Genomic DNA, 27,327 nt, shown 5'->3' on the forward strand with positions numbered 1-27,327 from the left:
GGCACCTGATGATACAAAAAACTGGAGTGGATCTGGGACAAATCTAGATACAGATTAGAGCTCTGAGAAGAAGAGTTTCATCTGGGAAATAATACGGGCTTGGCCACCCATTAGAATTTTGGAAAGCCATCTAATATTCATATTAGTAAATTTCTTTATAGAGAAGCAGCTCTAAAAACTGTGCTGCTTTACTTATTTAAGAAAAGCCTTAATGACATAGTTTCTATTTTAGATGTGACCTCTAAGAAATAAAAAATGGAGATTTGAGTCCAGTGTGGCAGCATTACTAGAAATGTTTTCACTGTGGCATAGAGAGGCTTTATTTGCAAGAATTAGTCTGATCCTCATTTTCAGATGCTCTATATCCCTTGGGGCAGAAAAAATGAAGAGAAAATAGGAATTTGTTGGGTTTTTTATTTTGAAAACAAAGTAAGACTCTACATGGACTAAGTAAATGGTACTCAGTAGTATTGTGAGTCATAAAAGACCAGATTGATTGATTGAGTGATCTAAAAATAAGAAGTTTAGTTTTTGCTTTTGTTTTAAATCATGGCTTCATAAAATGCCCAGTTGGAGATTTGACAACGAAAATAATCCATGCAGGTGATGCCTTTGCAAGACTGTACGGACTCAAGAAATACTGTTTTGTGGGGCTCCTTCTGGAGTTAAGTCACTGATCCAATGGAAGTTATCATAGAAGATGGTTTTCATAGCTGCTGTGGCGAATTCTCACATAGCCAGACTCACGGGAAAAGCTGTGCATTCCTTGGGGGCTGGACTCTGATTTTAGGCATCATCAATCAGGCCACAAATAACAGCGTCAAGACCCAGAAGATAAAACGTTTCCCCACTGAGAAGCCATTCAGTTTTAATCCGTAATCCTCGGGGAAATGAGTGTAAGAACCCAGGTAAATCCAAAGGGAGCTATGGTCCAGGTCGAACACATAATACATGTAATTCTGTGTCATCAGAGTCGCTTACTAAAGAGTCCCCAAATCCCTAACATGAAGATTAAATTCTACTGCAACCTTTCAGAAAAAGTCTGAACCAATTAGTCTTAAGAACCTAGGAAATGTTAAGACAAAGGGCGATTTGGCAGAGTCTGCTTCTATAAGCTTTTGTATCTTTTACTTCCTTAACTCCCTTTTTAACCATTTTCCGAATTATCTTCTTGCTGAGTGTTTACCCTAGAATGTACACAGATTTCTTCCACTAGAAAAGGTCTTTTGTTCATTTCCTCTAGTTATATAGTTCAGCTCTATACAAGTCTTCTTGAAGTCTTCTGATTTGTTTGTTCAGAATTCAGTCCATTTTCATGGTTTTGTTTCCTTTGAAAGGAGATGAACTGGACACAATTTCTCTAACTTTCTTCATTCTCATCATATGGAAGTGGGTTCAGGGCTCAGGAAACCTGCCTCCTTTCTTGCCAGTTCTGACAAACAGGAATTCTCTCAAGAGCTACAGGGCAGCTAATTAGCAGCACCCACTGGGCTCACCTGCCAGCCCCCACCTTCTTCCTCTCTTGTAGGCAGACCTGGTGTGAGATAGGAAACCTCTGGTGGATTTTCAATGGCCAAACTCACAATCAAAGGCGTGTTTGAGAAAAAATTAGTCAGCAGCCTCAAGTTGGCTTGTTTGATCAGTTTAAATAAGATGACTTAACAGCAGAGAGATCAGGTACTAGGAGACTAGTTAATGGTCAGTGGTCCTAATGAGAAGTAATGATGCCCTGAGTGAGGGTGGTGGCAAGGGCAATGGGAGATGCCCTGCAGAGGTCAGATGTGTTGGGCTTAATAGCTCATCAGCTGTGTGGGAAGAGAATGACATGCAGCGGTGGGTGGTCAAAAAAAGATGCTGGGACCTGAGCTCATGTGACTTCTGTGATATCATGCCATTAAGGAAAGCCTGAGAGAAAAGATGGTCTGTTTAGTTAGTGCTCAGTTGCTGAAGCGACTTAGCAGCAGCAGTACCACTAGGGGAGCGTAATAGGAGTGAACCAAACACTTTTTTTCTGGGTTAGCTTTCTGGACTTCTCTAATCATCTGATTGATTCAGATGAGCCAATATAACGATATGTGCTTAAGGAAATGGACCAAAGGAGGCCACTCATCCTACTTCCTGTCAAGCCACAAGACTGAGTGGATAGAGAGTCACTGCCACTCATGTGTGGTCAGCTCATTTAGCCAGGGTAGGGGAATCCACAGAGGTGTGGATGCTAATGGTTTCATTGGAGCTTCCCGATGCTTTGGCTATACTCTTCAGGAAAATGTAGCTGAAGTAGCAACTGTTTAAGTTTTAGGAAGCCAGGTCAAATCTTCCTTTCCAAAAGAGCCATGGCAAACAGAAATCCTGGCCCTGGGTCCGCTGTCACAACTAACAGTTCTGTGCCAGCAGAACTTCACTCATTCAGGGAGACACCACTAGCTGGGCGTTGAAACTAAGTGCTCAGAACTAGAAACTTTTGTGACAAGGTCAGAATCTCTCTGGAAATATAGAAATACTGCTGCTCAGTCTATATGCCATTTATCTAGCAGTCACCTTTTCAGTGTATCATGCTCAAACCACTTTAAGCTCTTTGCCTTCTGAATAAAGCCAATTACCCTTCTTTCATCTGCCCTTTTTTTTTTTTAACTTAACATTGAAAATCCATTTAGACCACGGTGTGAAATAAAGTTGCTAGATTTAGCAAATAAAAATAACCAGCACTCAGTGAAATTTGGATTTCTGATAAACAGTGAGGGTTTTGTTTTTTAAGTATATCCCAAATATCACATGGGATATGATGTGATATATTTTTGTGTACTAAGATATTACTTGATATATATCTGAAATTCCAGTGCCACTGAGCATCCTGCATTTTATCTGGCAATGCGACTGCAAAGAAAACAACTTGAGAACCACTTCCAGAGCCAGATCAGTCTCCATTCTGCTGCTTACCTGTTCTAATGGTGGTCTCCTTTACTCGTCTCCAGGGCTATCTCATGTCCACAAGCTTGTGCTCACAAAATACTGCAAAACCCACCAGGAAGTGGGAAGTCCAGGCTCACAGTCTCTTCTGATTTGGATTTAATTTCACAGTCATCATAGCTCCTTTTTCACTAATATAGTTTTGCAGGTTATTCTACTGAATTATCCAAGCTGACAAACAACTTTAGTCCTGTTTCAACACAGTCAAGTTTCTGTGTAGACCATTTGCAAAAACTTTGGTGGAGAAGTCTCCAGAATAAACACACATTATTAAAAAAGTTCTTTCCTGGTGTATAAGTATAATCATCTCCTCTGGGTGTGTACTGCTTGCTCCAGAGGAGTGATGTTTCTAGCTCAAGATCCAGTTAATATTTTTATAAAGATAAGATTGGGTTAAAGTCAGTGCCACAGAAAGTCTTCAAAGGGAATATCAGGAGATAAGATGTCGCAGAAAGATGCTAGGAAACCAAGGGAAGAAGTCAGGCTGCATTGGCCAAAGACCAGGCTACTCTCATTGGTTGGATGATTACTATCTCACCACGTTGGACCATGGGTACCATCTCGATTTTGCTGGCTCCTTCTTCCCTGACTGCTTGCTGAATGCATTTAGCTACTTTGTTCTAGAAGCAGTAGACAGCTCTCCTCTGCTTCCCACTGTTTCACTCACCATAATGCATCACCACCCATGACCTCCCCACCCCACTCCACACACACAAAGGGAAGAACTACCCAGTTGGTGCTACCACAGGTACTTTGTTCATCTGCCTGAATGAACCCCTTACGTGAGATTGGAGGGGTCACTCCTCCTCCGCCTAAATGTCTGCCAGCCCTAGACTAAGGAGCCTGCCATCCAGTTTGAAAAGCATTTCTTAGTCCTGGGTACTTTCTGAGAGGTCTTGCAGGCAGTGCCGAACACAAAGTGATTAATTATGTTCCTTTCTCCTAAAGTTGATCAGCAGTTCACCAATCAAACAATCCAATACTAATAGAATGAGGTAAAATGTTCTATAAATGAAGGAATTAACATTTGTGTTATGTCACAGCTCTAACATACTAAGGAAGTGTGGTCGTATTATAAAAGGATGGACTTTAATTGAGTACTAACAAGGTAACAGACATGCAAAAGTGAAAGTGAAAGTTGCTCAGTCGTGCTATGGACCGTATAGTCCCTGGAATTCTCTAGGCCAGAATACTGGAGTGGGTAGCCTTTCCCTTCTCCAGGGCATCTTCCTAACCCAGGGATTGAACCCAGGTATCCTGCATTGTAGGCAGACTCTTTACCAGCTGAGCCACAAGGAAGCCCAAGAATACTGGAATGGGTAGCCTATCCCTTCTCCAGGGAATCTTCCCAACCCGGAAATCAAACCAGGGTCTCCTGCATTGCAGGCAGATTCTTTACCAACTAAGCAATGAGGTTGGAGCTAAAAAAATAGGCTACCTGACTATCCTTCAGCTGTTAGTGTATGCATGTCAGGAGCATGCCTGTACTACTAACAATATCTGCTTATGACTTAGGGAGGAGGCTCAGTCTTACTTAGGCTATTTAGTGTCAACCTCACAGTGCAGACAATGACCCGAGAGAGATCTGCCAGTTCGATAAGCATTTAAGCATCTCCAAACCCAGTTATATAAAACGATAGCCTACCACCATTTAGTTGCCAAGATAATAATTGCTTTTACTTTGATACTCTTCAATCTCCAGAATTGTTTCAGTTTCTCTACCAGGGTCCTACTGCTGCTGCTGCTAAATCATTTCAGTCATGTCCGACTCTGTGTGACCCCATGGACTGTAGCCTACCAGGCTCCTCCATCCATGGGATTTTCCTACGCTTGTTTATCTTTCCCTGAACTCCTTCTTATGATGTTTCTATTAAGTGGTAAAGCTGTTCCAATAATAGTAATGACAGTGTTTCTTTTATCAGAAGTTTCCATTATCTAGGCACGCACTCATCAGTCTTGGTTCCTAAACTTTCAGTTTTACATTCTTTATTGACGGAAAAAGCTTTTGTAAATGCCTGCAGAATTTTATCTTTCCTTTTATTTCCTATTGACTGAAGTGTACCCCTCCCAAAAATGCTGCTATAAATTTAGTATACTTTGAAACAAATTTGTATTTTATTCATCACAAAAACATCTACCTGTATTTTAATCAGATCAGATCAGTCGCTCAGTCGTGTCTGACCTTTGCGACCCCATGAATCGCAGCACGCCAGGCCTCCCTGTCCATCACCAACTCCCAGAGTTCACTGAGACTCACGTCCATTGAGTCAGTGATGCCATGCAGCCATCTCATCCTCTGTCGTCCCCTTCTCCTCTTGCCCCCAATCCCTCCCAGCAGAGTTTATATCAGAATGAAATAGTTTGTCCCTTCAGTCTACAAATACTGATTTATAGACCTTCTACTTGAAGTTCTGGCTTCCCAGCTGACTCAGTGATAAAGAGTCTGCCTGCCTGTGCAAGAGACGAAAGAGATCCAGATTTGATCCTAGGTCAGGAAGATCCCCTGGAGAAGGAAATGGCAATCCACTCCAGTATTCTTGCCTGGGAAATCCCATGGAGAGAGAAGCCTGATGGGAAATGCAACCCACTCTAGTATTCTTGCCTGGGAAATCCCACGGACAGGGAAGCCTGGCAGGCCTACTGTCCATGGGGTCCTAAAGAGTCAGACTTGACTTAGCAATTAACAACAACATGAAGTGCAATGTTCCTAACATGGGCCCACATTCCACTCTACCATTTGATACATTCTATATGTTCTGTATCTCAGAAGGGATATTGACCAGGGACTGTTCTCTCTGGGGATACAGTTCCTTAAGTGACAGAGGCACATAAAACCTATCAGTCTCACTTCAGAAGAATCAGGGAGGGGGAGTATGGGCTAATTTAGGATCAGGACTTTTATTTGAAAAAGCCCTCACAGCTTATCCTAAAAGATCCCTACCACTCTTTACTCCATTGAAAGCTGCTCTTGGAATTTTTAGCTTTGTTGTTGTTATAGCTATTTATGCTAGTATTGTGAACAAATGTATTCACCATCGAGGTTTCAGTTCTGTTTCCTGTACACAGAGACGGTACCTTTAAGGTGAAGAGAGATGAGTAGATTAGGTTGCACGCATACGTTGTAAGTAGCTTCAGTCTTGTCCGAATCTTTGCTTAGATATAGAATAATGTCTTATAGGCCTATCTCCCCCAGTGCCAACACCCCAGATCCATCCTAATATCACCCCCTCCTCCACATAATGTTTCCCCAAAACAGTGAGGGGCACTGACTGTCCTTACCTCTCCTGTCCCCCTCCCTGATAAAAGTCCTCTCTCTTAAGCAAGAGTTAGCATGCAGTAAGCTTTCTATGGAGAAGGCAATGGTACCCCACTCCAGTACTCTTGCCTGGAAAATTTCATGGACGGAGGAGCCTGGTAGGCTGCAGTCCATGGGGTTGCAAAGAGTCGGACGCGACTAAGCGACTTCCCTTTCACTTTTCACTTTCATGCATTGGAGAAGGAAATGGCAACCCACTCCAGTGTTCTTGCCTGGAGAATCCCAGGGACAGAGGAGCCTAGTGGGCTGCCGTCCATGGGGTCGCACAGAGTCGGACACGACTAAAGTGACTTAGCAGCAGCAAGCTTTCTGTGGTTTCAAAGCCAAATCATCCTGGAGGTTTAACCAATGCCAATAAGAGAGAGAGAAGAAAAGCAGTAGAAAGTAGGGAGACATGTCCAGGGCGAGAACCCTCTGAGTGAGGAGAAAGGGAGATGGGACCGCCTAACCGCCAAGTCCAGGAGGGCAGCACCCCCGAAAGCCACAGGCAGATGCTGAGAAATGTGTCAAAGTTTTAAATCAAGCTGGGACAGGTACTGGAATACTCTGACTTAAACAGCGCTTGGTCCACTCATCAGCTATTCTTTATGACTCAAAGGTTTATGACTTGAAGCTGGCGCTACTGATGCTTGTGTTCCTCTCCCCTTCTTTTTTTTTTTTGCTAGGTTTCCACTCTTTCCCTGGTCCCCTCCCTTCCTCCTCTTTGTTATCTGCCCTTCAGCTGGAAGAATGGCCCAAGGACCATGCATCAGCTGACCCACCAAGGGCTCTGGACATTGCCCGGGCTGCCACCTGGGGATCTAGAGGACTTGTGCGGATGTGTTCCACAGGGCGGGTGCCAGCTCACCCAGGGCAATTTATTAGGCGACAGGGATGAGGGTGTGGGGAGGGGAAAGCCCCTGTCTGGGTTTATAATTGAGATGATACGCCTATAGTTTGCATAATAAACAAACAAAAGAGGGGATGTTGAATGACATGGTGCCTCAAGCGGGGGAGAGGGTTCTCAGGCTTCATGTCAGGGCACAGAGCAAGGAGAGTCAACCAAGTCCCTCCTCCACCCCTAGAAAGACCTCAAAGCAAGAATGTGCAGCTTTGTCCCAATCCCTGGATAAAGGACACTGTTCTGGAGTCATTGTGAGTGAACAGTCCTGGACCTCTGGGGTGGCTGACACCACCGCCTCACAAGGAAAATAGTGTGAGATCCCCAACTTTGCTTCCCTTGTTTGAATTTCACCTGAAACTGTGAATCCCAAACTCTGGGGAGTGGATGCATGAGAATTTTCTTCCTCGATCTCTTGCAGTTTCTTGGGCCCTCGCCACAGTACTGGTATTTGAGTTAGAGGCCTAAGAGGGAAATCAGTCCCACGTGGGTAGATAACAAAACACTCTCCACCTTGGAATCATGAAGTGGAATTTCAATCTGAAGCCAAAAATCCTATCTCTGCCTGCTTCGCTAATTACATAAATTTCCTTGCTAGATTCTGCAGCTGTTTCTAAGAATACAACTCAGGTTCCCAGAAGTGGCACTGCTCATGGAGGGGTAGATGGCACTCACGCCTGGTCGGGAGCTCAGACTCTTTAAGTGTTCATCTTATTTCTGTTGACGATGCTAGGTGACCCTAGATCCATTTCATGCTTTGAGACAATGAGACAGACAGACAGGTGTGTGTGTATGTGTATGTGTGTGTGTGTATTTGTTCTGAATGTGGTGGTGGTTTAGTCGCTAAGTCATCTCCGACTCTGTGCAACCCCATGGACTGTAGCCTGCCAGGCTCCTCTGCCCATGAGATTCCCCAGGCAAGAATAATACTGGAGTGGGTTGCCATTTCCTTCTCCCTTCCCCACCCAGGAAATCAAACCTGGGTCTCCTGCTTTGCAGGTGGATTCCTTACCAACGGAGCTACCAGGGTAGGGACTAGCAGTAAAGATTAAGTGCAGAATCCTTACAGAGAGCACTGGAAGAGAAGCAGGGCTATAGCTGAAAATAAGTATATATGCAGCTGCTTTGAGAATGTTCCAGATTTTACTATGGGAAGTATCATCTCGCTTTATAGGTACCCCCCTAATATACTGTTGGACTTGAGGAAGAAAAAGCTGATGTGATAGGCTGCATCTCCCCGTTTCTTATCTGTGCCAGAACCTCACCGCCTGGTCTGACAACATCCCATCATAACTTTCATGGAGAATAGAGAAGTTAGGGGAAAGGTTTAGCTGAATAAAAATGAGTTCTCCCCAAATATGCAGATTATTTCAGCATGGGTATGTGTGTGCACACAAGTGCACTCAGAACAGTTGTTTCTAAATTGAAATGTAACCTGGTTACCCAGAGAAGAGCAAGTGCTTTGTAAAATTTTACTTCTTTTGTTTCTTGAATTCCTTTTAATAGAAAGATGGACAAGTGTGAGTAAATGTGATTCCCACAAATAAGTACTGTATTTTAGCAAAAATTAGACTCATAATAAACCCGTCTTGATGATATAGGGTGATTGGGCAGAGAACCTAGAGACCTACTGTGGTTAAAAATATTAAGGACTTTTTATTTGACACACAGATGAACCAATAAAAATGTGACCTCTTGACATCTATAAAAAAAGATATCTTGGGTTTCTTTCAGTGAAATATTTGAAGGCTTTAAAATTTTAAACAAAGCCCAGCTGGTTTATATGCACAAGTTCCAAATCCTGAAATATTCCCATGGTTTCTAGTTTCAAAGAATTCTGCTGCTGTAAACTAGTGGATAAACTAAACTGGTAAGATATTTTTCTTTTTTAAAAAATGTTGCTTTATTTTTGGTATCAAGTAGTACGTAGAATAAGTAAACATTGAGAGGAAAAATGTGAATTACTCTGGTGGGAAAAGAAAAAGAGTATCATTGTGATTCAAATGTAGTAAAAACTATAAAAGCTAAGTTCCCAGTCAGAGTGTGAAAGCATACCAGATTCTCTCCCAGGTTTTACATTTAGATTTAATTCAAATATAGTCACAGTGCCACATATTCAGATTCTAGAGCTGAGAACAACATTTTTGAAGTTCCCCCTTTCAGTCACAGTCCCTGTATTATATTTATTATTTTTGTGAAGGGACAGACAGTCTGACCTTTCTTCCCTCAGCCTGCCTAGATTAAGCTCCGTTAGCCCATGATTTGGAAGCCAATAAATAGCTCCAATGTGATTACCAATGCTTTGTTATTTTTCAAATGCTAAATGACCTCTAATCATGGTCATTTTAAAGTTGTTTTTTTTTTTAATTTCATCGTAGCTCTTCTTATTCCTGTTGTTCCCTCTGGATCTAACTACTAGCAGGCTTTCCTGCAAAACACATGTTCTTCTTCTCAATAGTGAATTTTCATTTTCCACACTCCTCCAGGCTCAAGCACTTTCCACTCTTGCACTTTCTCTAACCCCACCTCAAGTTACTAAGTTTTCATTTTGTCTTTTACTCTCAAAAAGTCTTCAGTCTGCCAGTTCTTAATGTGTCAGTGTTGCAAACCTGCTGAACGGTGTCTACTGTAGTTGCAGTGGGCACCTGCACTCACTGTGGAAGTCACAGTGTGGAGAAGCACTCTGCCTCTTCTGACTTAGGGAGTGGAGTTTGCATGAGGAGTCCCAAAGAGCTGCTGGTAAATCAGTCTGAAGGTTCTGCGTGGGCTCCATTCACACAATTGTTTACGCTTCCTGTCTGGGAATCAAATTTCTGTCACTGCAGTGAATCCTGGCATTTTCATTTAAACTTTGTACCTGGAGGGAAAAAAAAAGGTTATTCCCTCAGAAAGGCAACAGGAGGGAGCTATTCTTTCTCTGCTTCATGTATTACATTAACTTCAGGCAGGTGTTCACTTCCAAAGGGGCAGAGGCATCAAGTTGCTCCTGAGCAGATCTTGTAATAGTTAACAAGCTGGCTGCATCCTAGCCAGGCATGCTCTCTCAGCAAGCCTTTCACCCAAAGTCCCTGACCTTTGAGTTGCAGACATTCTCTCTTTAGCCATTTCAGACACAGGGACATTTGGACTTTTCATAACCTCTCATTCTAGAGTTTATACATGTGGGAATCCACCTTTTCCTCCTCCAAACCGACAACTATGATTAAACCCTGGAAGGAAGGGATGGGAAGTGTGTGAGTACACAGCCCACCAATGACTCAGGAGTCAGAATTTCCGAGAGAAAATATCTGATGAGTTTTTCTAGGCTTTGGTGGGAAGGAAGAGAAGAGTTTTCCTCCAGGCGTCTCACAAGGCAGAACAAAGTAAGGCAAAGTTAGGGCTAAAATATAAAAAGTATCTGGTGCGTCCAGCACACTTTAACCTCATAACCTTGTAATCATTTGGCACAGCAGGAAGAAAGTCAGGACAAAACCAAACTATGCACTCAATATTCTTTGTGTGACTGTAATTTAGATCCTTCGGGATGGCCTTTGGGGCATCATATTGATGGTAGGAGCTTGCTGTAAGGCACAGCTTGAGGCAAGGGTTGGAGTGGTTGGTCACCAGTGAGCTTAACAATGTCTTAATTGAAACTAAGAATAGTACTGGAGTTTAGAGATTATTCATCTTGAATACCTAGTTGCATCTTTGCTGAGTGGATTCTCCTTGCTGAATAAGCAAAGCAACAGGAGAATAAATTACTACATTTTCCCAAATTTAAAAAGTAAAAACATATTGAAAATAAATTTAGAGAGCTCATTTCTTTTTTAAAAAAAATCTTAAAAATTAGGATTCAGAATGAAAAATTAAACAGGATTAGTCTCCATTTCATCTATTCAAAAATGTTTCATTTTTATCAAACAGAAACTAGTTAGGAGTTTTCAAATTCCTTTATATAGGCTTTTGGCATATAGTTAATATAGACAGATAAAGTTACTATTCACCTATGGCCCTGGGTTCTTTTATTCCTCATACAAACTATTTAAATGATATCTTTATTGAGTTTTCATCAATAAGTATTATTTAACAGGAAATCTCAAATAAGGGGTAACTCTAAAATGAGCAAGATTTTCAGCAAAGTTATGATGAGAACCTTTAAATTACAAGTTAGTATAGTAAACAATATAAAGTACAGGGGAATGTATTAAACAAATATTAGAATGCTTAACTTTAAAAGCATTTATCTCAATATTTTAGGGTCCTTCTGAGGTATTGAAAATAATCTGATTTTGTTGAACGTGTTTTTTTCTATAGCATATAAGTAGATTAAAAGTTTAAAACTGAAATAATTATAAAGTAAGACATCCATTATGATTATAGTATTTATAAGCTAGTTATATAACTATCTTAGGATTAGGATATAGATATGTAACAGAATTCTATCCAAACCTTGAAAGAAATTGGGTATATCTGTATACATTAACATGAAGATATGTACATTATTTTTACTATATATATTTTTTTAAGCAAGTTGTAGAACAATTTACGTAGAAATTTGTGAAAAAAAATGCGTTCATATACATGTATGCAGAATATATAAAATATACTGGCAATTGCTTAGAAAATGATTTGAATAATCATATTAGCTACCTCAATAGATGGGGGAGCTCCACTTCCAAGTTCATTCGATTCTGTGTTGATTTTCTAAATGTTAGCCTGTATGATGTGAATTTTTTAAATTTGTGAAAAACAAAGATTGATATAATAGGGTACCCTTACCTACATATTAAAATATTAAGAGTACTTGTTTCTATATTTTTTTCTTCCTTGATCATTTGTATTGTCTATTTTTTCCATACTTTCTATATGTAACTGTGTATTGAGGGCAGGAGGAGAAGGGTGTGACAGAGGATGAGATGGATGGATGGCAGCATCGACTCAATGGAGGTGAGTTTGAGAAAACTCCAGGAGATAGTGAAGGACAGGGAAGCCTGGCAGGCTGCAGTCCATGGGGTTGCAAAAAGTCAGACACAACTGAGCAACTGAACAACAAAATAAAGAATTATTTTTAAAAATATTAAAGCAGAGAACAATCCCAACAGAGGGACAACATACAGCGAGCGGCAACAGAGTGGAAAGGAAGACGCCTGAGTGTGTGGTGCCCAAAATAGTTACCAAGCCTTATTATCAAGTCATAAGCTTAAACAAAATTCCTCTCACCCCAGGGCAAAAAAGGCAGACCTTTTCAGATAATTGATGAAAAGGCCCCAGGTGGTTGCATACAGACATTTCTTAAGCATAATAAAAAGACAACATTAATTTAACATTAAGGCTTACAGCCAGTCAGATTTCTAAAAACTAATATTTGACTGGAAATAGTTCAACTCATTTCTCGTCATTGCCTCCATGTCCCATGCAGGGTAAAAACCATCGCTTCTTTTACTGAGAACAATCTATAACTTGACTAAACAAAGATGCTTTAAAGCTTACTTGAGATAGCATTGAAACCCATCAAATGTATTGAGTCATTTCTTTTGGATATATATGTATAAACTCAGAATTGTTGTGTTCTTCTTATAAACTAGTAAATGAACCCAAAAGAAGGATTTGCACCTGTCAGGAAAAGCACACAGACTTGTCCACTGTGATCAACATTGACTGCTGTTTCAGCACAATTTTTGCAGACCACGATGTAAACTTCAGAAAATCTGGCACAACTGCCTTTTTATAGGCACTGAACTTCCCCAAAGTGTGCTCCAAATTCTAGCACCATCTCTCACTCAGAGAAACTCAGACACTATATTCAGTAACCTGGAGGAAAAGTTCATACTCTTAATAAGAAAGTATGAAAAGTGAACCATCTAAAGCATCACATAGGCATAGACACGAGACAGCCACATTTTCCCGGGTAGAGTAAACCTCCAGAGAGCGATTTCTTCAGGAACAGCTCTGAATAGCACTAGCATTAATTCACGTCACTTACACACACACACATACACACACACATGCACACGCACACACATACATACACACACTCTCTGTCTCTCACTCACACCCTGTAGGCAGCCCTACCATTTTATTTTCTTTCTCTTTTAAAAATAATTAATTTTAACAGACAATAATTGCCAGTAGTATAAAATTTAAGTGTCGTCCCCCAATTCCTGTCATTCACTCACCCAGATTATCTTCAGATGGTTACATTTTAAAATTTTCAATACATTTGAAAAATACTTTGGGGTAAAGAGTAGGCTGGGGTTCAACTTTATTTGCTTCCAGATGGCCACATAAGATGGCCACATGATTATCCCTCTTTTTCTCCCATGTTCCACAGCGCTACATTTGATACCATCTAAACTCCTGTATTTAAATCAATTTCTAGACTCACTCTTCAGTTCTATTGATGTGAAAGCACAGATAATGGTTAAGTTCTAGAGCCTGAACCCTTGGGTTCAAATCTCAGTTCTGCTGCTTACTGGCTGTGTGACCTCAGGCAAGTTGCTTAAACTCTGCCTAAATTCCTCACTTATAAAATGAGGAAGTGAATAATTATAAGATTATTGAGGGATTAAACTATTTAAGCGATGAGAACACTCAGAAAGTACTTCACATAGCATGCAATTCGTATTAGTGATCATTACTCTTAAAACATACTGTTGTTGTTTTGTTGGTACTTAATTAAATTTAAACTCAACATTCAGGAAACTAAGATCATGGCATCTGGTCCCATCTGCTGCTACTGCTAAGTCGCTTCAGTCGTGTCCGACTCTGTGCGACTCCATAGACGGCAGCCCACCAGGCTCCTCTGTCCATGGGATTCTCCAGGCAAGAACACTGGAGTGGGTTGCCATTTCCTCCTCCAATGCATGAAAGTGAAAAGTCAAAGTGAAGTTGCTCAGTTGTGTCCGACTCTTAGCGACCCCATGGACTGAAGCCTACCAGGCTCCTCCGTCCATGGGATTTTCCAGGCAAGAGTACTGGAGTGGGGTGCCATTGCCTTCTCCATCACTTCATGGCAAATAGATGGGGAAAGAGTGGAAACAGTGACAGACTTTATTTTCTTGGGCTCCAAAATCACTGCAGATGGTGACTGTAGCCATGAAATTAAAAGATGCTTGCTCCTTGGGAGAAAAGTTATGACCAACCTAGTTCAGTTCAGTTCAGTCGTTCAGTTGTGTCCAACTCTTTGCGACCCCATTAACCGCAACACACCAGGCCTCCCTGTCCATCACTAACTCCCGGAGCGTACCCAAACCTATGTCCATCGAGTCGGTGATACCATCCAGCCATCTCATCCTCTGTTGTCCCCTTCTCCTCCTACCTTCAATCTTTCCCAGCATCAGAGTCTTTTCAAATGAGTCAGCTCTTCACATCAGGTGGCCAAAGTATTGGAGTTTCAGCTTCCACATCAGTCCTTCCAGTGAACACCCAGGACTGATCTCCTTTAGGATGGACTGGTTGGATCTCCTTGCAGTCCAAGGGACTCTCAAGAGTCTTCTCCAACACCACAGTTCAAAACCATCAATTCTTCGGCGCTCAGCTTTCTTTATAGTCCCACTCTCACATCCATACGTGACCACTGGAAAAACCATAGACTGGACTAGATGGACCTTTGTTGACAAGGTAATGTCTCTGCTTTTGAATATGCTGTCTACGTTGGTCATAACTTTCCTTCCAAGGAGTAAGCGTCTTTTAATTTCGTGGCTGCAATCACCATCTGCAGTGATTTTGGAGCCCAGAAAAATAAAGTCAGCCACTGTTTCCAATGTTTCCCCATCTATTTGCCATGAAGTGATAGGACCGGATGCCATGATCTTAGTTTTCCCAATGTTGAGCTTTAAGCCAACTGTTTCACTAGACAGCATATTAAGAAGCAGAGACTTGACTTTACCAACAAAGGTCCATCTACTCAAGGCTATAGTTTTTCCAGTAGTCATGTATGGATGTGAGAGTTGGACTGTAAAGAAAGCTGAGCACTGAAGAATTGATGCTTTTGAACTATGGTGTTGGAGAAGACTCTTGATATCCAACCAGTCCATCCTAAAGGAAATCAGTCCTGAATATTCATTAGAAGGACTGATGCTGAAACCAATACTTTGGCCACCTGATGAGAAGAACTGACTCGTTTGAAAAGCCCCTGATGCTGGGAAAGATTGAAGGCAGAGGAGAAGGGGATGACAGAGGATGAGATGGTTGGATGGCATTACTGACTTAATGGACATGAATTTGAGTAAACTCTGCAAGTTGTTGATGGACAGGGAGGCCTGACGTGCTGTGGTCCAAGGGGTCGCAAAGAGTCGGACACGACTGAGTGAACTGAACTGAACTGAATTAAATTGATGGATTAATTAAAGGAGAACTGACGTGTAAATATTGTGTCTTCCCAAGTAAACATCATGTCCTTGTTTTTATGGACTCAAGTCTTTTTTTGTGTTGGACATACACCCACATATCTTTATGCATGTTTTATAAGGATTCATATTCCCCTCACTACAGTTCTTCTTCCTGGGATATTTTATCATCATATGGTTCCATCCCCTGTAATTCTAGTTATTACCTCCCAACTGGCTTGCTCTGTCTCTAAACATCTCTTGTCCAGGAATCTTAATGGAAGGCCTTGACTACAACTGGTCCCTAATGGTACAACTTTTTGTATTTCTTTAAAACAATTGAGATTCAGAATCTTTTACCAAGGCCCAAGCATTTTTTCAGGCTGGTGTTTTCTCTGGTGAAAATGTTCACAATTGTCATCTTTTTCTGGATGTAAAGTCTTGAGTTTATAGAAAGCGTTTTGAGAAATCAGGCTCTTCAGTAAGATTTTATGCTTGAACCCTTTATCTGAGTTTTTGCTTCATGGGCATTAAGTATTGCTGAAAAGCACAGGTCCTTTAAAGTTCAGGGGGAAAGTGTTTATAAAGATCTGAGACTGAGCTAAGACAAAGCTATAGCCAGAGGCCTGGTTTCCTGAGAAGGAAGGAGCTGCCTGCTAATCTGTCATGCTTCTGTCTCACGGGATATTAAAGCCATCGCAGGCTCCTCTCCTTTACAGCCAGTCCGGTGTCTGACAATCTTGTGTCTGTCCCCACGAACCACATGACCAGGGCTCCTCCAGGGCTCCTTGTCAAGTACCACAGAATGAGTCATTAGGGTATGGGCAACAAAGAAAACAGGAGAGACAATGAAACCCTTATTATTAGTGACCATCCTTCCAATCACTGTCTAATGTAATTAGAAGAAAGAAATATACCTTTAAAGGACTCACTGGGCCTGCTGGGCAAACCATTCCAATTCTTATTCTCCATCACTTCTCTTTGGTTATGATCCTTTGATTAGGATGAGATGAATTTTAAAACAAAACACTCATTGGGACTTCTCTGGTTGTCCAGTGGTTAAGACTCTGCGCTTCCAATGCAGGGGGCACAGGTTCAATTCCTGGCTAGAGAACTGAGATTCCACATACTGTGTGGCATGGCCAAAAATAAATAAAAATATAATATTTTAAGAAATGGGAAAAAAAGAAAACACTCATTAAATGTTTTCTAACCAAAATAATGGTTGTTGAAAACAGATGGTGCGTGTAATAAAAGAAAATCCTCTCCTGACCCAACCAGAGTCCTGTCTTTCCTGTATGTTTCTCTTAAGCTTCTAAAAGGGTTGGAGGAATATATATTCACACACACACACACACATACATGTATACACCACAGGCTGCAAAAGACATTTTGGTGGTGTTGGTTTTGCAGGCAGTATTACACCCTTCAGAGACAAATGGCTGATTTAATCCTGACCCAGAGCTGACAGATCTTGGGAAATGCCTATTACATCCTCTGGAAGAGTTCTGTAAACAAGTATTGTGGTTACCAACAGCATGGAGTCTCAGTTTCAGACGCTGTGAGTAATTCACTTAGGCAAGCTTTCCCAAACCAAGTGCAAACAAGAGGCCTGATGACCCCGGTGACTGTTAATGGAGCCTTTGGTCTCATAGGCACCTGTTTTATCCCAGCCCCAGCCAGTCGGGATGCTAGTTTGTTTATATCGGGTTCCTTCCTATGTACAGATGTTGTTCCAGCTGGTGGGAAGGCTGGCCAAGTTTACGGGATCTCTTTGCCTTTCTGAAGATGCAGGACACAGTCATCCACCATAAAGGAGCACTTAGGAAATGTTAATGTTGTCTGTGTTTGTCTGGGGAGATTTGACGGTGTAGGTGGATCTGCATTGAGCCGGGAAGAACTGTAGAATGAGGTGAGGAGTAGACAAAGAAAGGACAAATACGGAGATTTTTATGAACTAATGGTGAACAGGGCTTTGCCTACCCTTTGTAGGAGGCAAGAGAAGTTGAGTCGATAGTTTGTCCTTAGGAAAGAGACTATTTCAGAGTGAGTTCTGGGAGTAGGAAATGAGGCGATTATTAATGTCCAGACTATAATGGGGCAGCTTAGTCGCACTGTTTTGGAATTTCAGGGAAATTAAAGAAAAAGAATAGGGTTCACATATGAACAAGAAGTTAGGAAGAGAGCCTGATTCTTGGATGGGATTCGGACAAGGAAGAGCAAACAGAGAGGTTTTGAAAGTTTGCATCAGTTAAGCTTTGTCAGGAGACTAGGAATAAGATTGTGCCTTCTATAACTTGTTTCTGCTGAGAGATTTCCAATCATCTTCCTAAAAAAAAATACATATTATTCACCTTATTACTGATCAAACTGGGTGCTTCCTGTTCTGGAAGAGTGAGAAGTAAGCATCAAGGCTAAAAGCTAACAGTCAGGTCTTTAGGAAAAGCCCTCGTAAGCCCTCTATGAGGAAATGCCAGCATATGTGTGCCCCATTTGTGTGTACATACACCTGCACACACACACACTCTCAGGAGTTAGTTGAAGTTTCTCCCTTTAGTTCCTGAGTGGCTGTTGGTGGCCTAGAAACCAAAACTGGGTTCTACATCTCTGACAGCCTCCTTTTCTCAGTCACAGGGCGTCCCCTCAAACATTGTTTAAACCTTAGCTTCGGTCACAGCAGACCTGCTTCTTCACGCACCATGCATGTAATTTTTGGGTAAAGGCTCCTACCTCTTCCTAATTGTGGAATATCCAGATGAAGCTTTGTCAGTGGGAGCCGCAAGATCTGAAAATGAGCATGAAAGAACTTTCTTTTCTGAGTTCAGGATGTGAGGTTGGCGATAGAATGAAAGCTACTGGGATAGAACAATTTAGGTCACAAAGCTGTATGAAGAAGCGCTGCATTCATTTTGAAAAGGGGGGAAGTAAATCTGTGCATACTAAGTTAGCTTCCCTAAACTTGCCATTCTTCAGTTCTGCCCTTGAGATTTATTTAGGTCAGGGTTTTGGGTTAGATCTCTCATTCCCCTGGGAGACTGAGATTATTATTTAAAATCTCAGTTCTGAGGAAGAATCCCAGAGATAACGACTGTTGTGTTCAGTTTCTATTATAACCTCATGAGCAAAATCATTCTTTTGACTGAAGTGTGGCTGTTAGACACAGATATGCAAACCTACCCTACCAGACAAATAAAGAAAAAAATATATAAATTGTGAACTGATAGATTCATATCTAACACTGTTTTGCTAATAAAAGCCTTAATATGAGGTTGAGTATCCCAGAAAGATTTAAAATTTATACCACATTCATCAGTGTTCCTTCATTCTTTCTAAATTCAATGCAGATTTCAAAGTGTCTTTCAGGAGTAGGGCTATATCAGAACCAGGTTAAGTCAGAACTAACCAGCAATGTCTTGTCACTTCCAGATTAAGTTTTGGGGTTTGCTTTTCCCTCTGGATCTCTGTGCTAAGAAATGTTAGAAATCTTTCTGTAACCCTATGTTGGATTTTATCTTCCCAACTTTAGACATTCTAATAGCATGAGCGATAGCAATATGATACAACTTTTTTAAAAACATAGAACTGAAATAAACATGAAAGTCTCATGTCTTAGATGCTATGCAATAAGAATAAACTTTAATAGCAGAAAGTAGATGTTCCTTTGTGGCCTCCCGGATTGCTCAATGTTAAAAGAATCTGCCTGCCAATGCAGGGGACACAGGAGATGTTCATTCAATCTCTGGATCAGGAAGATCCACTGGAGGAGGAAATGGCAACTTAACTGTAGTATCCTTGCCTGGAAAATGCTATGAACAGAGGAGCCTGGCAGGCTGTAGTCCATGGTATTGTAGAGTTGGACACGAGTGAACAACAGAACACGCACACACAGTTGTTCCTTTACAGAGTCAAATTATTATTACTACTATTATTATCATTATTAATATTCTTTAGCTTTCATAATGCAAATGAAGGTAAAAGGAGAAAATAAGATAGCTGTAGGGGATTGCTTTGAGTGAAAAATTTAGATATTAAAAAGTTAAGTGTTTTTAGTTTCATTAAGTCACTAGTTCTGGAACTTTTCAATAATACTACAACACACAATAATAGTACAATAATTAAAAGAGAAAGAAACCTTTTAAGACACAAATAAAATAGCAGTGTAATATAATTGCAGCTATAAATATAGTATATTGAGACGTTTAAACAGATAAAATATGCACATGTACCCCCAAAACAGATTTTTGAGTTACAGTTTCAGTTCCTATTTTTTAATAAGTTCATATATAAGTAAATATGGAGCCCTTTATAAACATAATCTATTTTAATCCTCACAACTACCCAAGAAGGTATTACTGTTGCCTTGTATGCTGCTGTTGCTTGGTCACTTTAATCTTGTCTGACTCCTTGCACCCCATGGACTGTAGCCCATCAGGCTGCCTGTCCGTGGAATTTTCCAGGCAAGAATACTAGAGTGGGTTGCCATTTTCTCCTCCAGGGGATCTTCCCAACCTGGGGATTGAATCCAAGTCTCCTGCGTCTCCTGCATTACAGGTGGATTCTCTACCACTAAGCCCCTGGGGAAGCCCATTGCCATGTATGTATAAGGAAAATAAAATTTGAAAATAAAGTTACTTCTCCACAGTCATGCAGCAAATAAATGGAAGTTTCAGGATTCTTATCAGTATAATAAACAAATTTTCTCCAGTATTATGTCACTTAAAATCTTAGTGATGTAATATTTAATACCAACAAGAAAATATATGTGAATATAAATTATAAAGTATAATAATACAACAAGCCATTAACCCCAAACCCAACTAAATATCTGAAATTACCTTTCCTGTTAAAGCTACCTATGCACTCTACCCTAGCTAGTCTCCCTGACTCCAGAGACTAACACAGTCCTGAATGTTGAATTTATTATTCCCTCTACATTTTATGAAATGTTTTTACCATGTAAGGCTTCATTTTTAATGTTGATATTTTACCCAAAGTTGTTTTAAAGAGTTGTCCATGTCGTTCCATGTAGCTATGGCTCACTTACTTTCACTGCTCGTGTAGTATTCCTCTGTGTAAACATGCCATTTTAAAAGATCTGTTCTCCATTAGATGGACATTTAGATTATTTCCAGTTTTTCCTAATATAATATTAGTGCACGCTTCCTTCAGTTTTCTAGATGCACAGTTGCAAGAGTTTCTCTAGGCAACAAGCCACAGAGCAGAATTACTGGGTCATAGCATAGACAGTGTTCAGCTTTAAAATGAATATGAAATTGCTTTCCTAGGAGGTTGAACTAGCAATATAAATGGGCTCTCATCTTTCCAACATTTCCTGACATTGTCAGACTTTTTCACTGTAAATATTGTATATGTAAAATATGGTCTTGATTTTCATTTTTCATTACTAACCAGTTTAAGTATCTTGCCATGTGTTTATTCACTACTTGTTTTAAATGCCTTTCTTATCCTCTAATTTTATTAATTTTTGCTCTTTTATTAATTTCTTTATTTTGCCTTCTTTAATTCCCTCGTTCTTTTTCAAAACTGGGTGCTTTATTAATAGTTAGCCTTTCTTCTTTGCTAATATAAATAATTAAGTTTATATATTTTATCAAATACTTCTTTCCACTGTGTTTCACCATTTAAAATATAGACTACTTTCACTGTCATTCAGTATTTAACATTCTCCATTATAATTTCTTCTTCAGTCCTGAGATATTTAGTAGTTTCTTAAATTATGAGTGAAAATGAAAGTCAGTCATGTCTGACTCTTTGCGACCCCATGGACTATCAGTCCATGGAATTCTCCAGGCCAGAATACTGGAGTGGTGGCGGGTATTGTTGTTGTTGATTTCTAACTTATTTGCATTTTGGTCAGAGAATGTGGTGGTTCTGAGTATTTGTTTCTGTAGAACTAACTACTAGGGGCAGAGTGTGATAGCAATCACGTATGCATTTTCCTCTGGAGGTTGGCTGGACTCACCTAGGCATTCCTCAGAGTCTCTTGGACAGTTGCAGTCAGAAAGTGACTGGAATTGGGATCTCCATTCACATGACTGGTGCCTGGGCAGGGGAAACTCAAAACAGCTGGATTTCTTCTGGCATCTCTCTCCTGGCCTTTCTATTTGGAGGTTCCACATCAGGAACTCAGGGCAGCCAAATGTCTTACATGGAAGACACCAGAGCGAGAAACTGTCCAATAAAAACTTGCTGAAGCTACATGACTTTCTCTAACCCACCTAAGGGCAGAAGCCCTTAGGCCACGTTCTAGTCACTGAAAGTCACAAGGAATGCCTGGGTTCCAGGAGAGGGGACACTGATTCTATCACTTGATGAGAGGATTGCAAAAGGTTTTGTGATGTGTTTTAAAACTACCACAGTGGTTGACGTGATACCACTTCTTTAAAATGTGTTGAGATTTGCATTATGGCTTAGTATATGGTCAGTGGTTTTGTTTTGTCTGGTTTGCTTGGTCTTAATATTGCAATGTTGAGAATGTATATATTCTTTTTTTTAATTGATGGGTACAGATATCTATACATGGTCATTAAAACTTGCCTATTTTACTTTTCTTTCTGCCTACTCAACCTATACAGAATTGAGAGAAGTATGTTGAAATCTTTCAACAATATGATATTTGTCCATTTCTCCCTCAAATTCTACGAATATTTGCTTTGTAAATTTTGAGGTTATTTTATTAGAGGTACATAGCTTCAGAATTACTTTATTTTCCTCATTAAATGAGCTTTTTAGTGCCGTATAGTAACTTTTCATCATTTATAGTCCTTTTTGAATCGAAGCCTTTTATTTGTATTTATGTAGCTACCCTAATTTTTTTAAATTTGTATTTGGTTTGTAAATTATTTTCTATTCTTTTACTTTCAGCCTTTCCATATTCCAATCTTTTTAATGTAGGTCAAATAATATATATGCTGCTGCTGCTGCTACTAGGTCACTTCAGTCGTGTCCAACTCTGTGCGACCCCAGAGAAGGCAGCCCACCAGGCTCCCCCGTCCCTGGGATTCTCCAGGCAAGAACACTGGAATGGGTTGCCATTTCCTTCTCCAAATAATATATGTAGCTGTATTTTTATTTTTAAGAGACCAATATAATCTATAAATTTCAACTTTTACGTGACAACTTGAGACCATTTATACTTATTACTACTGATAAATACTAATATGGTTTTTCCTGTGGTCATGTATGGATGTGAGAGTTGGACTGTGAAGAAGGCTGAGCGCCGAAGAATTGATGCTTTGGAACTGTGGTGTTGGAGAAGACTCTTGAGAGTCCCTTGGACTGCAAGGAGATCCAACCAGTCCATTCTGAAGGAGATCAGCCCTGGGATTTCTTTGGAAGGAATGATGCTAAAGCTGAAACTCCAGTACTTTGGCCACCTCATGCGAAGAGTTGACTTATTGGAAAAGACTCTGATGATGGGAGGGATTGGGGGCAAGAGGAGAAGGGGACGACAGAGGATGAGATGGCTGGATGGTATCACTGACTCGATGGACATGAGTCTGAGTGAACTCCGGGAGTTGGTGATGGATAGGGAGGCCTGGCGTGCTGTGATTCATGGGGTCGCAAAGAATCGGACACGACTGAGCGACTGATCTGATCTGATCTGATCTGATCTGATTGAAAATGAAATTTAATTATAGAAATATAAATTTCATTTATATTTAAGAGTACTTTGCAAAAGAGCATTGTTACATGCCAAACATAATAGATAATGGCTCAGATGTAGCAGGTTTTAGTGCATAAAAGCAAGACAGCCAGCGCACATATTGTCATCTTTTTATTAGTTTGGTAATTGTTTTAAAACTGTTTGTATCACTGTGAGGAAAGGCATGGGTCCAAAATATTCTATCAGTAATACTTTGCCATGGTGATTTTATATTCTTTTATAACAATCACAATAGGTTTCTTAGAAAGAAGAATAAATTCTGAAGAGAGACTAAGTGTATGAAAAGTGGAAAATAACTCTTAGTGAAAAGTGTGAAAGAAATCACACAAATAAAGGCATTCCGTTTCAAAACCCAGGTGGGAAGATTAAAATCGAAATATGATCGGCAAATTAGAACAATGACACAGGAAAAAAGGAAGAGATCATTTTGAAGAAGATCATTTTGGCAAAGAGCCTTGAAATTCTACAAAACCACACTGCATGGTCTGAATTTCACGAGCATGTGTAGGGACCACACCACATACCTCATGAGGCCTCAGTGATGGTCAAGAAGGTTGTTCAGCTTTCCCTGGGGATTTTCAAGAAATGTGGCTCTGTACATGAGAAACTGCCTGTCACGGGAAAAGAGTTCGGCCAAGCAGGTGCAATCCTGGGATTTGCAGCAGCACACTCAGGGAACACCATGTTCTGTTTTGAATTGGTGTGAGGCATGGTGGCCAAAAGAGTGGATCCTTCTTCCTTTCCACTCTTTTTTTAAATTAGTAGATTTTTTGAAAGTTGGATATGTTAGAGCTCTAAACAAGGAAAGGAATGTGAGTGTAAATTCAGCTTTACACTGTAAGTCAGGACAAACTAGAATCTATAGACGGCTGAAAGGAACTGAGAGAACCGCTGGTCCCATCCCCTCAATTTACATTCTAGAAAAGGTGAGACCCAAAAACCTGCTCCGAGCTCACAAGTATCACTGCAGAGAGACCCAGGATCAAGTTTTGCTTCTTCTGCTCTTAACAGTGTTAAATCAAGCAAGCTGCTAAGTATAATCTCTCTGAGTTAAATATCTTATTTGTGATAATAATGTTCACCTCCAAATTATATTATGTCTTCAGCCTAAAGCTAAATGATCCAGTATCCTTGTCATATAAGTTATACCTATTTTTATTTATCTATAGTAAAATATAGAGGCTTCCCAGGTGGCTTAGTGGTAAAGAAAACATCTGCCAATGCAGGAGATGCAAGTTTGATCCCTTGATTGGGAAGGTCCCCTAGAGAAGGAAATGGCAACCCACTCCAGTATTCTTGCCTGCAGAATCCCATCAACAGAGGAGCCTGGTGGGCTACAGTCCATAGCGTAACAAAGAGTTGGACACAACTGAGCACTGAGCACAGCACAATAAAGCATAATACGAACATATCATATATATCTAATATATATAATTTTTAAGATAAACTAAGGAACAAGCGATAATATTATGTAAGCAACTCAAGGTCACTGATAGAGTCTGTGACCAGGGCAGGAACATGAGTTGCATCGGCATTCTTTCTTCTACACATGCATGGACTGAAGGACCCTCACACATTCATTTTTCTAATTCAGACCTGGAGAACTCAGTTGTGACATTCAGTGGGCTTTTCTAATTTTTTTGCCCTTTATTGTATGTTTGTTTTGTCAACCCATGAAAAAGATTACAATAATCAATACAGAAATAGCTGTGAGTCCAGCAGTAGAATATTTGTATAGGAGAGAGTCAACCTACTCTGGTCTCTCCTGATAAATCTTCAAAGGTCAGTCTTTCACAATTCATGACTCCTATAACCAGGGCTATTTTTAAAATGTCTAATGTGTTGTCATTTAGTTCCCCCCAAGCAGCTTAATTCAACTGAATTCATAAGAGATAATTGACTGAGTTAGCTATGCATGAAAAGCCAAGCTTAACGACTGACTGCAGCTTCATTCTCCTTCTGGCCATTAAAGTAAGTTAATGATCTGGAGCTGTGTAGGGGTTTCCAGAAATAATACTATAATGGCCAACATGCTGTAGTTAGCAGCTGAGAAAAAGAGCTGTTTATTAATTTTCAGGCAGTCACCCTAACCCATGCCATAGTATTTTTATTTTAAGACGCAGTCTACTATGAAGAAAAGCAACGCATTACAACTCAAGTGAACACAAAACATCTTGTTTGTAAAACAAACTCGTGAATGATTTCACGCAGATTTTCGTAACTATGGAAACTCAATGCCCCTAAGTCTCCAACTTATACACTAAACCTGTGAGCCTTTTGCAGTAAGTCTTTATGGAGGCCTTACTCTATATATAGCATCTATATGTGATGCTAGAGTAAACAGAAAAATCAAATAAGATACCTAGAATATTTCTTTGAGTAAATAAGGAAACTTATAACTAAAGCAAAAGTCCCACCTGTTAAATGACCTTGCTTTGCAAATTGATTTTGTGTCTTAGCATTTCTGGCTTCAAACCACATTGGGAAAACTTCTTAAGTAAATTCCTAGTTAATCATTAAGAAAAACAAATAAGATCTTTGAATGTTGTTTGTTAATTTTTTAAAATATCATAATCAAGCTTAAAAGGCAGATAACAAACTACTAAAAATATTTTTATAGGGACAAATGACAAATGGTTAATATCTTTAAGAAAAGACAAAATGCTTCATCAAAAAAAAAAAAAAGAACAAAACTGTGGGATTAAATAGGCAAGTTTTAAAATTATCACTGGTTAATAAATATGAAAACACTCAACCAGTATAACAAAAGGACTGGACACAAAAAGACAGATACTGTATGATTTCAGTTATATGAGCTACACGGAATAGTCAAATTCCCAGAGACAGCAAGTAGAACAGCGGTTCCCAGAGGCTGGGGAAGGAAGGAAGAATGGGGAATTAGCTGGGGAGGATGACAGACCTCCAGCAATGCATAGTAGTGACAGCTAGAAAAATGGTGTGAATGTACTCAGTGCCTTTGAACTGTACACTTCAAAGTGGTTAAAATAAATTTTATGGTACATATATTTTTACTATAGTAAATTAATCCAGTTTAATATTCAAACAAGTGTAGACTTAATAATGAGATAATATATTTTTGCTTATTAAATTAGTAATGGAAATTATTACGATGCTTAACATTGTAGAGAAATGGGTACATTCAAACACTGGTGAAAATGTAAAATAAGTACAGACTTTCTGGATGACGATTTCGAAATATATATCAAATGTCCTAATGTCTTTCTACCTCTTAATTCGAAGTAAGTGAATTTTCCTGAAGGAAATAATCATTCTTGGTCTTTAAAAATTTTTATTCAAGAATGTCCATGAAAGGAAAAACGGTGAAAAATTTGAAATTCAATATTGATTGACGATTTGTTGTCTATCCATAAGAAGAAATACGAAGCAACTTTCAAAAGCTATATTCTTCAGTTATATGAAGTGAAAGAAAATATTACAAACAATATACACTATGATTCCAATGTTGTACAGTAAAGGATCTGTCCTTAGAAAAACAGACTGGGAAGAGAGACATAAAAATGTCAATCATCTCCAGTTGTCTCTGGTAGTGCAATTATGAGAAGGTTTTTATTTTCTTCTTTATACTTTTTCATATTTTCCAAATTTCTAAACAATGAATATTTTATAGTCACAAAAGTTAAATAAGAAAGCAAAAGATTAAATATTATTAATTTGTATAAAAATAACATTGTCCATCCTCAGTTTTCAATAAGTTATTTGCTACAAGCTCAAAAAAAAAAAAAAAAATCCTGTTCAATTGAGAATAATGTCAGAATAGACAAAGAATCAAAAGCATGCCATTAAAATTGTCTAATTCAGTGGGAAATTAGACCATTTTCTTCTGTGGATTCAAAAAGGATCCCAGTTTTTACTTTTCTCTGGCCTGATGTTTGTGTTGTCAAAGGCCACTTGAAAGGATCAGAGCCATCCTTGGTAAAGTACAGATGGAAGGTGGGGGTGGCAGAGGCACTAATGAGGTGTCCTGGGGTCACTTCTCTGCCATTTGGGGCTGTGAGGCCTTGGGCTGATTAACTATCTCAGCTATTAAATGAAATAGCCTTTCAAAGGAGATTCTACTGTGAATATTATAATTCTCTCAGGAAAGCATGCTTTACCAAATCAAGATTGAGAATTCAGTGTGTCCAACACC

The 27,327-nt window shown here is 39.8% G+C and overlaps 1 protein-coding gene and 1 non-coding gene across 5 annotated transcripts in view; both read left to right on the forward strand.

Moving 5' to 3' along the window:
- Positions 1-27,327, forward strand: part of DLC1 (DLC1 Rho GTPase activating protein) — a 514,129-nt gene that overhangs the window by 432,013 nt on the left and 54,789 nt on the right. The gene's annotated exons all lie outside the window — the stretch shown is intronic.
- On the forward strand, positions 16,511-16,583 carry TRNAG-UCC (transfer RNA glycine (anticodon UCC)). Its single transcript has one exon. It is a non-coding gene; the product is annotated as a tRNA-Gly (tRNA).

This window comes from Bos javanicus, chromosome 27 (assembly GCF_032452875.1).
Source record: "Bos javanicus breed banteng chromosome 27, ARS-OSU_banteng_1.0, whole genome shotgun sequence".
NCBI classification, from domain to species: Eukaryota; Metazoa; Chordata; class Mammalia; order Artiodactyla; family Bovidae; genus Bos; species Bos javanicus.